Source organism: Leptonychotes weddellii, chromosome 6 (assembly GCF_054177405.1).
Source record: "Leptonychotes weddellii isolate Sample4059 chromosome 6, ASM5417740v2, whole genome shotgun sequence".
NCBI lineage: Eukaryota > Metazoa > Chordata > Mammalia > Carnivora > Phocidae > Leptonychotes > Leptonychotes weddellii.
Genome location: NC_138374.1, coordinates 9,966,308 through 9,982,385, shown reverse-complemented (window position 1 = coordinate 9,982,385; position 16,078 = coordinate 9,966,308). Strand labels below are relative to the sequence as shown.

The window sequence follows — 16,078 nt, the reverse complement described above, 5'->3', positions numbered from 1 at the left end:
GAGAGAGAGCACATGAGAGGGGGGAGGGTCAGAGGGAGAAGCAGGCTCCCTGCCGAGCAGGGAGCCCGATGCGGGACTCGATCCAGGGACTCCAGGATCATGACCTGAGCCGAAAGCAGTCGCCTAACCAACTGAGCCACCCAGGTGCCCGAGACAGCACATTCTTGACAGCGGTCAGGAAAAGCCCATCTATGAGGAAGAAACCATGGGAGCATTGACCAGAATGATGATGGAGATCTTTTTCTTTCATTCAGTCATTCATTCATTTATCCAGTTTGATGGATTCCATTTCAGACCTGCTAGGTTTGCGTTTTCCCTAGCACATTCAGAGGGAGATGACAAGTAGCTGTAAAACAGCTACTACCCTGTGGTGAGGGCATGTCCAACAGCTCAATGAGGTCCGAGCTTCTTGAGAGTTTATTCTAGGCTAAGCCACGTTATTCCCATTTCTTGAAAGTAAAAGGGGTAGAAACTTGCAGAGATCAAATAGTTTCCCCCAAATCACACAATTAGGAAGATAGCAAAGCCAGGTATTTTTAAAAAAGGCTTTTTGTAATGTTTTATTATAGAAAGTTCCAAACATACACAAACGGAGAAAAATAACTCATTGAGCCCTAATGTGTAGTGTCATGCAGTTTCAACAATTATCAGGTTATCTTGTTTTATCTATACCTGCCATTGGATTATTTTGTTAGCAAATGCCACTTCATATGTAAATATTTGAATGTGTCTCTCAAAGATAAGGGCTTCAAAAACCACTCCAATCCTATCTCCCCACATCAACAGTAATTCCTTATCAGCAAATGTCTAGCATCTAGATTCCCCATTGTTTCATACTTTAAACTTTTGTTTAAATCAGGCTCTAATAGGGTAACATATTGCAATAAGTTGATACGTCTCTTGTCTAATCCATGGTTTTCTCTTTCTTTTATAAATTGTTTCTTGAAGAAACCCATAGAAGTTCACTTGTCTATTTCCCTTTTTTTTCTTTCCACAGGGAACCACTTTCAAATATTATTTAGTCTTTAAGATCTTTTTATGCCTTACAGACATACATATATAAAATGTGTATTTTTTATATATGTGTGTTTTAAAATGTGTCTGCCTCAGTGATCTCGGTGTGTTGGAGGATAGAGATCCATCTAATCCTTCTAGTTAATTCCATGGGATGGGTTCCTATACTACAGTCTATCCCAGGGAGGCACATTTAGATTCTTTTTTTTTTTTTTTTTTTAAATCTCTGATTCTGACTATGGAGCATAGTGGGAAAGGCAGGCTGAGAATCCTTCTGTTCTGTTGTCATGAAAGTGATAGAAATAATAACCAGTAGTATTTGTAGAGTGCTTGGTTTCTTTACTAAATATTTTTTTACCCCTTTTCTTGTGGAACTTTGTAACTTAATTAAAAATATTTCTCTTACTCATTGGAAAGGAGGCTTGGTATAGGAATGAAAATTCTATTTTAGAATTATTATTACTCCAGGGCGCCTGGGTGGCTCAGTTGGTTAAGCGACTGCCTTCGGCTCAGGTCATGATCCTGGAGTCCCTGGATCGAGTCCCACATTGGGCTCCCTGCTCGGCGGGGAGTCTGCTTCTCCCTCTCCCACTCCCTGTTTGTGTTCCCTCTCTCGCTGTGTCTTTCTCTGTCAAATAAATAAATAAAATCTTTAAAAAAAAAAAAAAGAATTATTATTACTCCAATCTATTTATTTTATTTATTTATTTATTTATTTATTTATTTATTTAAAGCTTTTATTTATTTGACACACAGAGAGAGAGCACAAGCAGGGGGAGCAGCAGGCAGAGGGAGAAGTAGGCTCCCTGCTGAGCAAGGAGCAGCATGCAGGGCTGGAGTAGCTGAACTTAGTTTAGCTTATTTTCTAGAGTTGAATAGCAATCTTGACGTTCTAGAGATGCATACAAATGATTGGTCCTTGGGTAGTTCATTCTTTCTGTAATCATGACCTCTCTAAAGGGTGACCTGCTGTGTCATCGTCTGTCACATGGGAATGCTGGCACCTGTCTTGTATAGGAATATCTGCTCATGGGGCGCCTGGGTGGTTCGTTAAGCATCTGCCTTCGGCTCAGGTCATGATCCCAGGGTCCTGGGATCGAGCCCCACGTCGGGCTCCCTGCTCTGCGGGAAGTCTGCTTCTCCCTCTCCCACTCCCCCTGCTTGTGTTCTCTTTCTGGCTGTCTCTCTCTCTGTCAAATAAAAAAAAAAAAAGCATATCTGCTCAGAGTCTGATGGCAGTTATATCACTAATGGAAACATAGTTTAAATCTGAATTGCCCAGGGGTGCCTGGGTGGCTCAGTCAGTTAGGCTTCTGACTCCTTTTTTTTTGCGAGAGAGAGAATGAGAGAGAGCACGAGAGGGAGGAGGGTCAGAGGGAGAAGCAGACTCCCCACCGAGCAGGGAGCCTGATGCGGGACTCCAGGATCATGACCTGAGCCGAAGGCAGTCGCTTAACCAACTGAGCCACCCAGGCGCCCCCTTTTTTTTTTTTTTTAAATTTTATTTATTTGAGAGAGAGAGCACAAGCCAGGAAAGGGAGGGAGAAGCAGGCTCCCTGCCGAGCAGGGAGCCTGATGCAGGACTCGATCCCAGGACCCCAGGATCGTGACCTGAGCTGAAGTCAGATGCTTAACTGACTGAGCCACCCAGGTGACCCTAAGCTTCCAACTCTTGATCTCAGCTCAGGTCTTGATCTCAGGGTCATGAGTTCAAGGCCCGCATTGGACTCTGTCCTGGGCGCCGAGCCTACTTAAAAAAAAAAAAAAAAAAAAATCTGTATTGCCCATTAAACTACCATAGAATCACTACATTGTACACCTAGTGCTAATAAAACACTGCATATTAACTCTACAGGAATTAAAATAAAATTTAAAAAAAAAAGAAACTGCCATACACAAAATCATTTAAATCAAACTCCCTCGACAGATGATGGTAATATAAGCATTTTTTAAAAAAAACCTTTTGAATAGACAAAATTCTTGAAAATGATGGAAGTCTGCTAAGTGTAGTATTATTCAGACTTTTCTAGAGACATGATTAACAGTGTTTCAGATGATGATGATGTTGAGGCCTGAAATTGCACAAGAGGTGAGAGGTGGTTGATGTGGAAATGGCACTTACTTGTGTATCAGAACACATTTATGTCTTAATGAAGTCTCACAGGTAGTAGGAGAAAATCTACCAGCCTATTGTACTTTTTCTTTTCTTTTTTTCCTTTCATGCTCTGGGTTTCTAAGAGCTGTTTTCCTCCTTCTATAGACCCTTTCAGTCTGCCTTATGTATATGGAGTAGCATTATTTCCCTGCCTTCGTCTCTTTCCGTTTTGACCTATTGTCTCTGCTGCAGTCAGAATGACTTTAAATAATATAATTCTGATCGCATTACTCCCTGATAATGAGGCTCATCAATACACACAATAAGGCCTAAAGCCTTACTATCTGAATCCATCCTCTGGCAGTAGAGAGCTATGGAAGAGCCTGGTCCCCAGAGCCCGATGGGCTGTGATATACACGCCAAGAGCTGAGACCAGCACCACACGAGGGAGATTTAGCCGTGAGGTTGATCTGGCTCTGGTACACCTTCCGTCTCCTTTCCAATCCTCAATCCCTCTGTTATCATCCAGCTTTGTGAACACTCTCAAGGCATGGTATATTTATTACTTAACCCACACGACAACCCACGGAGCTGGGTTTTAAAAATTCACTCCTTTTTACAGTGAGCTCTAGGGCTCACACCGTATTGGAATCGGTTAGGATCCCACACCTAGAGATTCTGATGGTATCGGTTTGGAGGGGGACCCAGGCATTGGTTTTTACTTTTTAAGCCTCTGGGTGATGCTAATGTACAGGTAGAGATGCAGAGTGCCGAGTTTGGTGATATGCTCAGAGTTCTCCTAGATCACCAACTGGTGCGCTCCGAGCTACCCTCCTCACCCAACTGGGCTACCAGTCGTTCTGCCTTCTGTTCCTAGTCTGGCCCTGGGGTCTTTGCTGGAACCACTCCTTCTGCTCCATGGAAATCCCATTCCTTCACTGCTTCACCGAATGAACGTTTCCCCTCTTTCAAATCCGAGCTCATGAGTTGCCTCCTTCTTAGGTTGCAATAGTCAGTCACCCCTAACTCTGGGCTACCTCTGTCTGCTCTGGGGTGTGCATTGCATTGAACACATGTGTTCACAAGTCTGCCTCTCCTCCTGGACTGAGCTCTTTGCAGGCAGGCCTGTCTCCTGCTTTCTGGGGCCCAGCGCATCAACTGGCATAGAGTAGAGGTCAAGAAGTGTTGAATGAATGAATGAACAGACGGTTGAATGGCTGAGTGCTTTTTTTTTTTTTTAAAGATTTTATTCATTTATTTGAGAGAGAATGAGATAGAGAGAGCATGAGAGGGGGGAGGGTCAGCGGGAGAAGCAGACTCCCTGCCGAGCAGGGAGCCCGATGCAGGACTCGATCCAGGGACTCCAGGATCATGACCTGAGCCTAAGGCAGTCGCTTAACCAACTGAGCCACCCAGGCGCCCTGGCTGAGTGCTTTTAAGTTAGGTTCTTCCCATAGAAGAACTGGATATCTGTTCAGAGTCCCTAAGTTTTTCCTTTATGTGATTAATTCATCCCTGCCCCCTTTCCTTCAAGTAACTGGCCTAGGTCTTTTTTCCCTCTGTTGGACTTCCGGGAAGAGGAGTTCTAAAGTCCTGTTCTAAACATCACCTGGGTTCTCCACCACTTGATATTTTGTAAGTCAAATCCTTCATGTAGGAAATGAGTCTGAGTCTTCACTTTTCCTCTGGACCTTTGGGGGGAGAGTGGGTAACAAAAGTGCACTTTCTTACCATGTCACTCAAGAAAAAGTCTGGCTATCTTTCTTTCCTGAGAATTCCAGAGTCTCCAAGAAACACAACTAAAACTGTGAAAAGCAGCAGTCCAGGAGGAGGAGAGACTGGACTTTCCCCTTGAGAACAGAAGACTGTGTGGACACTCTACTGTGGAGTTACTCTCCTTGGTCTTCAGCCACAGGAGAGCCAATGGTGTCCTGTGGTTCTAAGCCTTGTGGGGTTTGCTGACAGAGCCTTGTGATCAAGGTGCGGGAGGGGTTCTTGCAAAGTTAAGTTGCCAATTCTGCTTGGAAGACCCAGTGAAAATACTCTCTATGTCCAAAATAAGATTCCCCCAAGTCAACAAAGTGTTTTTCTTTCAACTGTAAGATTTCTTATTTTATAAAAAGCATTGAAATAGGGACATGCAACAATGATTATTTACTGTCTCTGAAAGAGAAATTATATTGTTTTCAAGTTTTCATCAAGAGAAGTTGATTCTCTTTTTGTGTGTGAAACCATTAGGGATTATAGTTTTGACATGGTAAAGAATAATTTCTTACTGCATTGACTATTCACGTTACAAAATTACCATAAACTATGAATAAACATTAACAGGGATGTTAGAATGCTTATTCTGTCAAATCCTCAGGGTGTGTTTGGGGAAAGCTGATTATTCTAACCACTTTAATAAGTTCTAATTCTTCTAATAAAACAAGGGTGTTGAGGAAGAGCAGCTCGAGACAAGTTTTAAATAAATGAATCAGCTTTCTGTGAAGGTTTTAAAGAATAGTTTTGTGGTGTTCAAATTTTAAGAGTGCTCCAGTGCTGCCATGGATTTCTTTTCCCTCATTAAGACACTTTGATTTCGGGGCGCCTGGGTGGCTCAGTCGTTAAGCGTCTGCCTTCGGCTCGGGTCATGATCCCGGGGTCCTGGGATCGAGCCCCGCATCGGGCTCCCTGCTCCGCGGGAGGCCTGCTTCTCCCTCTCCCGCTCCCCCTGCTTGTGTTCCCCCTCTCGCTGTCTCTCTCTCTGTCAAATAAATGAAATCTTTAAAAAAAAAAAAAAAGACACTTTGATTTCATAAAGCATATTGGAGAGGTACAGAAGAGAGACAAACTTGTATTGATATGTCTACACAGGTAAAGGCATCAAAAGTATCTACCAGGTGTAGAAATAACTGAATTTTGGGTGCTTAGCCATCAGCATTTCCAGCTATGAGATTTAGGCCTGGGTGGACACATTTGGTCTGAAAGGTTCTCCAGGACCTATTTTGTAGTGATTTTTTTTCTTATATCTCTTCTAGCAGAGTTGACAATTATTCCCAGGTGGGTACCAGTCACTTTCAACCATACAATATGCCTCTTGAGTTTCAATGAGTTAGTGTCTTACCACCAGCAGACTGGGGTCAATTTTGTTTCAGCTTAATGGCTAGAGCAGTGTGGTTACCTGAATCCCCTGAAAGACACAGAGACTCAGGGAAGAATAGTTTGGCAAATATATTCTCCACATGCCATAAGCAGTGATCCAAAAAGTAGATCTCAGTCCAAAAAGTATATGCTCCTTCCTGCCCAGTGACTAATGTGCTTGCCAGAGAAAATTGTCTCAGAATAAGCTCTTGTATTTCGATCATAAATTGTCATAGTTCTCTTGGTAACCTTTCTCACACCAGCCTTCTTCCTCCTTTCTTTTTTTTTTTTTTTTAAAGGGCAAACACCTAATTGAGGCCTCTTTTCCACATTAATGATCTTAAGAGGATAGTTGCAATAACATCTAGAATTTCCTTATAGAATTTTCCAATCTTTAACCCATAGGGTAGAAATAAATGTTTAATGATATTTTCAATAGAAAACTTGGCTCCTGACTGTTAGCTTTTTGAGAGTAGGGATAATGCCCTCTTTATCTTTGGTTTCTCCATGCTTTACAGAGTTTCTGGGGTCCTTTAGGCACCTAGCAGGTGTTTGTTAAATGAACAAATCTTTTTGCACGGCTGATGTTGCACGAAAAAAATAACTTTTTTAAAAACGAAAAACAGGGGGCGCCTGGGTGGCTCAGTTGGTTAAGCGGCTGCCTTCGGCTCAGGTCATGATCCTGGAGTCCCGGGATCGAGTCCCGCATCGGGCTCCCTGCTCGGCGGGGAGTCTGCTTCGTCCTCTGACCCTATCCCCTCTCATGTGTTCTCTCTCTCTCATTCTCTCTCTCTCAAATAAATAGATAAAATCTTTAAAAAAAAAAAAAACAAACGAAAAACAGAAGTGGACTAGAGATGTTATATGTATGGGGATTTTCTTTTATCTGCAGCATGATAGAATCTGGGGTAGAAAATTCAAGGCATGTTCTATACCGTTCCTTGCCCCTTCTTCCCACCCTGTTCTTTCAAAGCATGCCCTTTAAATTCTTTGATATAGAAGGGATTTGTAACCATTAGTTAAAAGTTGACCTATTTATCCCCATACGGGGTAGGGGTTTTCCTGTGAAATACGGGCATATGACTAGTTGTTACTGGTTCAGATGTAACACATGTCAGATCGTGTTCCCTAGACAGAGCCCAAGAATGTGGTGGTTGTCCTGGGGGTGTGTCTATTCCTGTGTGAGGTACTCTTCTCTGTAACTGGGGATTGTGGGAACCACAGGGAGGAGAAGGGAGGTTACTTTCTGCTTCTCAATGGCAAATTTTTAGACCTCTACTTTTTAGAACAAGCAAAAAATTCCTTACAAGGATTATCTTAGTGGTTTTAACTCTGGAACTTTGTACTAGTTGTCTAACCTATCTGAATTTAAATTTCTTAATTTCTTTGAGAGACATAAGTTTATATGGCTACATTAGATATGGTCAAAATTAATGCTTTTCTTAAGTAGCTTAGAAATATGAATTTATTTTTGTAAAAATGATATGAACTCATTACATTTAAAAATCAGACTATACAGAAGAATATAAAGATGCAAGGTGACAAATCATCAAAAATCTTGCCACCTAGAGATAACCAACTTTTATTAATATTTGAACATATGTATACACAGAGTGACAGGTGGACAAAAATGGCTTGGGAAAAATTAGATTATGGTATATTTGCTTTTTATTAACAAAACTATTAAGTTACAGTTGCTTGAATTTAACTGAAAAAAAAGTAAAATAAAATGAAAGGATTGCTGGATTTCAGAAAAATGTCTGAGCCACTGTTGATGAGAGTCTGATGACTCTCCGTAGTACCCTGCAATATCTTGTCTAAAGCAGTGACCTTACAGATGTTTGTTGAATGAGTGTGTGAATATGTTTCTGTATTTGCTTTTGAGAATTGATTTTTCTCAAACATACTAATTCAGCCTTGTGTGGCTTTGAATTCAAGGTCGATTTTGTGTTTGTTCATGGATTATTAATTCTTTTGTAAACATTTATTGAGACATTATTTCTCAGGCACCATGCTAAGGTCTGGAATGCATGTTAACATGTCCCTTCTATCACCCTGTGACTTGCTCTAGATTCCCAGAGTTCTGCTAGACCTGCCTTTGCCCCTCTTCAGCCTCACCTGTGGTTGCCCAGACCCTCACTCTGGGACTCCAACCACACTGGCTTCCAGTCTCCTTAAATGCTTCTTCCTTGAGGCTTTCAAGTAGGTTACTCTTTCCTTAGAATGCTATTCCCTATCTTCTTGCCTGGGTGTGATGGTTAACTATTTGTATCAACATGACTGGGTGCCTAACTATTTGGTTAGACATTATTCTGAGTGTGTCTGTGAGGGTTTTCTGGATGAGATTAGCACTTGAATCAGTAGACAGAGTAAAGCAGGACTGTCTTCTCCAACGAGAATATCCTCCAATTCATTGAGGGGCTAAATAGAACAAAAGGCCAAAGAATAAGGTAGAATTCACTCTCTCTGACTGTCTTTTTGCTGGGACATTGATCTTTTTCTGCCTTTGGATTGGACTTGAACTTATGCTATCGGTTCTCCCAGGCCCCCAACTTGTCAACTGCAGATCTTGGGACTTCTCAGCCTCCATAACTGCATGAGTCAATTCCTTATAATAAATTTCTCGGTCTATGTCTATAGATCTATAGATAAATACATAAATTTAGATATAGATATTTAGATTACATATGTATTTTCCAATTGGTTCTGTTTCTCTGGAGAATCCAAGTATACCCAGCTTCCCTCAATTCCTCCCTTAACTCAAACATTTTTTTCCTGAGGGAAGCCTTCTGGAACAAACCAGATCCCTTTGTGGTATACTTTGTACATTTTGTGTAAAACATTTTCGCAATGTATACTTGCACACTTGTTTATGAGGTCATTCCATTGTCTTTCTCCCCAACTACGTGCCATGAGGGCAGGATGCCAGAGTCCTTACATTTTATCCCCATTGCCCAGCAAGGCTTGGCCATGTAGCAGCTACTTAAACATTTCATTTCCCAAATAACACATGAAAGTTAAATAAGACGTCGTCCTTATCCTCAAGGAGCTTATACTCTACTGAGGATAAATGAATTAATTATTGTAGCAGATGTGAAAAGTGCTAGAAGAGATGTGTATTTGTAGATATTTGTAGGTTGTAGATATCTGTAGGTAGAAGAGATGGGTATTTGTAGGTATTTAGGTATTTGAAGGATAGGTAGGGAGATGCTGGATAATGAAGTGTGTTTGTGTGAAGTTGGAACTGGTGGTGGTGGGAGACATGGGATGAGATTGGGCAGAGCCAAAGCACTCTGGCCAGAGCCACTGTGAGAAAATGCTCAAAAGCATTAAACAGTGATATGTTCAGGGGTCTGCAGGTCAATCAGTATGGCTGTAGCCAAAGTCGGGGAGTAGAAGGGATGAAGGTGAAGAGGATCATGGGACTGAATATGATAGACTTTAAATGCTCCTGGAAACTTATGCTGCATAATAAAAATGTTTTCAAAATGGAAAAGAATCCTTGCATTTAGGGAAAAAAATATGCAAGGCGTAAGAAATTTATTTACAGGTTATAACAGGTCACTTCATTTGTCTCACTAAAAATTAAATTAATTTCTTATAATGTCAGGTTTTATTCTGGTATTTATATGAAGCCATGGAAGTAAAGCTTGTTATAGAAGATAAAACTATAATTAAACCTGTGGATGATGGATTTAAAAATTAAATGTAGGGAACTCACCAGAGAGCTACCCTGGATGCCTAGATAAAGACGAAAGAAGAGGATAAAGATCTCTAATTTTTTCATGTAGGACTTTTAAGAAAAAAGTTTCCTTTTTGTGTCAAATGGACTCTTGCTGGTGATAATTTAGAGGATTCTAGTATTCTTGGAAAAATGGAGCAGTTGGATTAGAGACTCATAAGAGGAAATCTTTTGTATGGAAGGACATCACCTAAGAAAGTGATGACATGTAGTGTGTGCTTGCTGCTGATTACTTCTAACAGGTGGTCTGTTAAGCTATACTTTGCTCTTCCGTTTATGGAGAGAGAAAGTTTCTTGAAAGTACTAGATTGCTCCCGTTAGTGTTTCTGACATTAACATTCTCTTAGGAAATACAGATTCTCATTCTGTCTTTGCCAATAACTAGGCTAGTGGAACCAGGGAACATGATAGATTCCTGGGCTCCACATTCAGACTTTGGGTTCGGAAGGTTTAGAATAGAGCTCAGGAATCGTTTTTTAAAATTTACTTATTTGAGAGAGAGAGAGAAAAATAGAGTACGCATGGTGTGGAGCAGGGAGAGGGAGAGGCAAAAGGGAGAGAATCCCCAGCAGACTCCCCACTGAGTGTGGAGCCCGATGCGGAGCTCCATCCCACAACCCTGAGATGATGACCTGAGCCGAAATGAAGAGTCAGATGCTCACCCGACTGAGCCACCCAGGTGCCCCCAGAAATCAATTTTTTAAAAGCTCCCGACTAGGGGCTTGATGTCTTCATAAAAACTAGAGGATAGGAGACAGAGTCTCAGTGCCATGCAGGACAGCAGTCTGTGCAATGCTGGGAGCCATGAAGTGGGGTATGAGAAATCCCATTCACCTGCCTTGGGAAGGAATAAGAAAGCAGGGCCTCTGTGTCGGGTGATAGAAGGGAAAAGAATCTTCTGTGAGAACATGGACACTGCCCAGAGAATTAGGACTCCCATGGAAAATGATGTCACTTAAAGATAAGCTCCCCATGTAAAAAATTAAAAGCTCACATGAGAAAACACCATGAAGGAGAATTATCACCCTGGAGAATTTACATCATAAGAACCAGACATAGTAGCACAATAAGATAACAAAAAAGATAACAGAAGCGTTAGAAAACATAAGGCAAGAACAGGATAGTATGATAAATGAATAGACAAATTTGAAAAGGAACCAAATAGAAATGACAGAGAATAAAGTATAGTAATTACAGGTGGAAAAAATCCCTCAAATGAGGAGTCTAAGTCTAGATGAGACACACCTACAAGTGATCGACTTACCTGGGAGAAAGATCTGAGAAAATGATCTAAGACGTAGCACAGAGAGAAAAGGAAAATATGAAAGAGAAATGAGAAGACATCAAGCAGAGACTGAAGGAGTATGTGGAGTCTCCAGTAGGAAAAGAAAACACCCATGCAGACGTCATACACAGGGAAATGGCAGAACGTGAATATCCTACAGAAATCCTAGATGCTGCCGGAGCTAATGTATAGATTATCTACAAGGAGTGACCATAAACGGTGCTGGTAGGGTTCCCATCAGAAATAAGATGTCAGAAGACCACAGAATGATGGCTTTCTAAAGCTGAAAATGAACTCAGTCTAGAATTTTATACCCAAACCATTCAGGAGAGCTGATGAAAAAAGGCACACACACACACACAAAGCCTGAGAGAGTTCGTCTCTTGCTGACCCTGTGGAAAGGGATGCCTGGCATGTTTCCCTCTTGCTGAAGCACAACACAGAAGGAAAGAGAAGGATGCCAGAAACACTTGATGGGGAGATTGCTAAGAATGTTGGCAGTTCGACCTGACGCAAGCCAGCTGGCACCCGCAGAGGCGAGGAAGCCGGGCATGGCAGAGAAGCACGTTTCTCGCTAGCCTTGGTTTCCACGCGCCATGGCGGCCCCGGGCCAGCGGCGGAAAGCGCAAAAGCAAAGCTCCGTCTGTGCAGGCCAAGCGGGCTCGGCGCCACGACGGCTGCGGGCCCCGGCAGCGGGCCCCCGGCTACAGGGCATTCTCATTACCTGCAACATGAATGAACGCCAAGTGCGTGGAGGAGGCCTACAGCCTGCTCGACGAATACGGCGACGACGTGTGTGGGCCGGGAAAGTTTACGGACAAAGATCAGCAGCCCTCTGGAAGTGACGGAGAGGATGATGACATGGAGGCTGTCTTGAAGAAAGAAGTTGGTGACATGAAAGCATCGACAGAGATGAAGCTAAGAAGATTCCAGTCAGTGGAGAGTGGAGCAAATAATGTAGTCTTCATCAGGACACTTGGAATAGAACCTGAGAAATTGGTATATCATATTCTCCAGGGTATGTACACAACCAAGAAGAAGACGACTCGGGTTATTCTACGTATGTTACCCGTTTCAGGCACATGCAGGGCTTTCTTAGAAGATACGAAAAAATATGCAGAAACATTTTTGGAACCCTGGGTTAAAGCTCCAAACAAAGGGACATTTCAGATTGTATATAAATCTCGAAATAACCATCACATGAATAGAGAGAAGTTATCAAAGAATTGGCAGGAATAGTAGGCAGCCTCAATTCGGAAAATAAAGTGGATTTTACCAATCCACAGTACACGGTTGTAGTAGAAATAATTAAAGCTGTCTGTTGCCTGAGTGTTGTCAAAGATTATATGTTGTTCAGAAAGTATAATCTCCAAGAGGTGGTGAAGAGTGCTAAGGACCCATCACAACTTAACCCAAAGCAGCCAGTGAAAGCAGGAAATGGGAAAGAAGCTAAATTGGAATCTGGTGACAAATCAAATCAACATGACCCAGAAGGAACAAATAACCAGCAGGTGGTACCAGAAAATAATGAGGAACGGGCAGACAAAGCCAAGATCTGAGACACAAGTGGTGAATGAGGGAGGAGCTAAACCTGAACTTGAAAATCAAGTCACAGAAAGATCTGAGTCAAATAAAAATGATCTCTCATAAAGAAAAAAAATCATTTGGTGTTGCGGATGGGTTTCTCAGATGGTGTTGGTGAGATATTGCTAGGATTCCATATAAAATTGTGACTGAAAATATGTTTTTGACCTTTGTGCGCTGCATAATGCTGAACTCACAATAGTGAACAGTGATTGAGCAGCCCTGTTAACAGTTCTGTTGGAGATCTTTTCAGCCCCCTATGCCAGGGTGCAGTTAGGCCTACGTGCATTTGGTTAAGCTAGGAGAAGCTACGGATAATGATGAACACTTTCGTGGAGGGGAGGGTGGAAGGAAGATAGTGTTGGCCTCTCCCTCCTGATTACCTTCCCCAGCCTCCCCTTCTGTGTTGCCATCTGACTTATGGGAGCAAACAAACTCTGTAAAAGAGAACTCATAGGGAAATTTTCATGCTAAGGAAGGAACTTTTATGTGTTGCCACTCAGCTGTCCCTTCCCACTTTGCTGTAAACATTGCAAAAACATGGGTCTTACAGGTTTAGAAGTGAATTGTTTTTGTGAAGTTTTTCTATTTTTTTTGTGATTCTGTTATTTAGTTGTTATGCCAGTTTTTACATTTTATTAACATTTGTTACAAATCTGATGGTCCAGTGCTGCAGTTTTTGAAGGCATGGTGTGAGATAGAAGAGGACCATTCTAGGCATAGAACTAGACATTCCTGATAAGGTTAGTGATGAAGAATTAGTGTTCTGAGTTTCTTCAGCATCCAGTGCAACAAGAGACACAAACTCTGTCGTTTTCGTGCTCATACTCCCATGCCATGCGGGTTCCCGTAATTTGGAAGTTTTTCAAGGTTTCCGCCAGGGTAAAACTACTGAAAAGCCTGGAAGAGACGGACACCAAAGAGGGCTGCATACTGAGTCCAGATTGAGAATAAATATTAAGAGTCTGTGAAATTCACTTTTGGAGATGGGTTTATTAAGTTTTAAAAAGTTCAGTAGTAGTATAACTGTTGAGTCTTCCTGCACCAGAGTCTGTGTTTATTTAATAGCTAGGGAATATGGGAATGTTTTTTTATCCTCCTAAACTAGTGGTCCAGACTAGAAGGATTTGGGAGGGGCAAAGGCTATAGACTGGACCTTGGTAATGCAGATGAGGCTGGAACTTCCTTCCAGATCTTTAGATATTTATTTAGAGTGTTAACTCTTAATAGGTTGAGGTCATCTTGAAAGGATGATAAGAGCATTTTAAGTGTCATTTGCATGAACACGGAGGATAGGATTTCGGTGCCTTCATTGGACTTGCTCCAAGACAAAGATACTTTTATTTATTTATTTATTTTTTTAAAGATTTTATTTATTTATTTGACAGCGAGAGACACAGCAAGAGAGGGAACACAAGCAGGGGGAGTGGGAGAGGGAAAAGCAGGCTCCCCGCAGAGCAAGGAGCCCGATGCGGGGCTCGATCCCAGGACCCTGGGAACATGACCTGAGCCGAAGACAGACGCTTAAGGACTGAGCCACCCAGGCGCCCCAAAGATACTTTTATTTTGATAGTGCAAGACTCTGGGACTTTGGGAATAAAATTGGCCATATGCTTTTAGAACATCCAACTCTGCAGACTTGATTCCTTTTACTTTGTGAAAGCTGCTACTCTACAGAAAGATTTTGATTTAGTAGTTTGTTTTTAATCTTCTTGTATTTATTTATATTTGGTAAGACCTGAGTGCGACAAAAGCTATTCTTCCCCAGCTGTAAAGCACTGTGTTCTGTTGGAATCTGAATTCCTTCACTGATATGTTTTCAGGTTTCCCAACTTTATTGTCACTGACATTTGAGCATGTTGTTTTATAATGATGAGATTCCAGGGTGGGAATTGAGTGGTTTCTTTTTTTTCTTTTAATTTTTTTTTTTTTTAAAGTTATGTCAGTTAAAAAAAACCTCCAGTATTGTGGTTTAGTAAGCTTGTTTTGCTGCTATAAAAAAAAAAAAAAAGTTAACCTGTTTTGTTCAGTGGAGGAAAGAGTGTTAAACTTAGTGTCTTGAAACCTGTTTGTTTAAGGTCACACATGATTTCTAAATGTTGTTTTTACTTGTATTTTGCTTGTTTTTCATAGTTCCTGATATTTTCAGAAAAATCAAAATAAATTTGTTCCCTTAAAAAAAAAAAGAATGTTGGCAATTCTAAATATAAATTGGTGTAGAAAAGACCAATTTATGGGGGTTTTAAAACCAAGTGAATCCAAGAGCAGGCTGTGGTAATAAATATAGAAAAAAAAAGAGGCTTGGAAGTTAGGAATTAAAATATTCCAACCTTGTATTAATGTGAGCAGCATTCAGATACTTATTAACTTTAGATCTGTCTAAATGTTTATGGAAAATATAAGAGTAACTACAAAGAGAATAAAAATGAGAAGCATGACTTCTAACCCAGTATATAAAGAGATAAAACTTCATAGAAGACCAAAAAAAGTAGCAAAGAAAAACCAAGGTAAATAAACACAAAATAAGATTGTAGAAATAAGTTATATTAACATTCACAACAAATGTAAATTAAAATTCTTGATTCAAAGACAGTCTCAAAAGACAGGAAGATAAAAAAAAATACAGCTTAAAAGAGATATATCAAAAATACAATGACTCCTTCAATGAAAATAAAAGAAATGCATCTTCATGTATCATGGATAAATTTAGAAAAAAATGTTCAGTGAAAAATTCCAGTTACAGAATATGTACAGTATTATATTCATGTATATTTTAAAACCTAAAACAATACAATATATTGTTTAGGGACACACGCATTTATACCAAAAATGTAAAAATACATATGGGAAGGGAACATACCATCTTCGAGATAATAGTTGTCTTGGGAGAGAAACAGAAATTGTGGAGGGATACAAAGCATACTTGAAATGTATCTGTACTGATTTTCCATGTAAAAAAAAATCCAGAGAAAACCTGGGAGAAAAAAAGACAAAATGTGTAACTGATCTGGACTTCACAGTTGGCTGACTTAATATCCTGCATTTCTGTACGTTTGAAAGGTCCAGGGATATTTCAAAGCTCTAGAGTGATTCTTTGGTGCTACTAGTTTGGGAATGAATAGGGCCAATGACTCTGTGTCCCTTCCTAGTTCGAATCTTATTCAAGTCCACAGGTTATTTGAAAAGTGCCCTGTGGTGCTTCTGTAGACCCAAGTCTCTCTGTTTCTAGAGAAGC

General features: G+C 40.9%; 1 pseudogene; it reads left to right on the top strand.

Moving 5' to 3' along the window:
* LOC102747223 (THUMP domain-containing protein 1-like) overlaps positions 1 to 13,280 on the top strand; it is a 23,854-nt pseudogene extending 10,574 nt beyond the window's left edge.
* Positions 13,281 to 16,078: the final 2,798 nt, after the last annotated feature.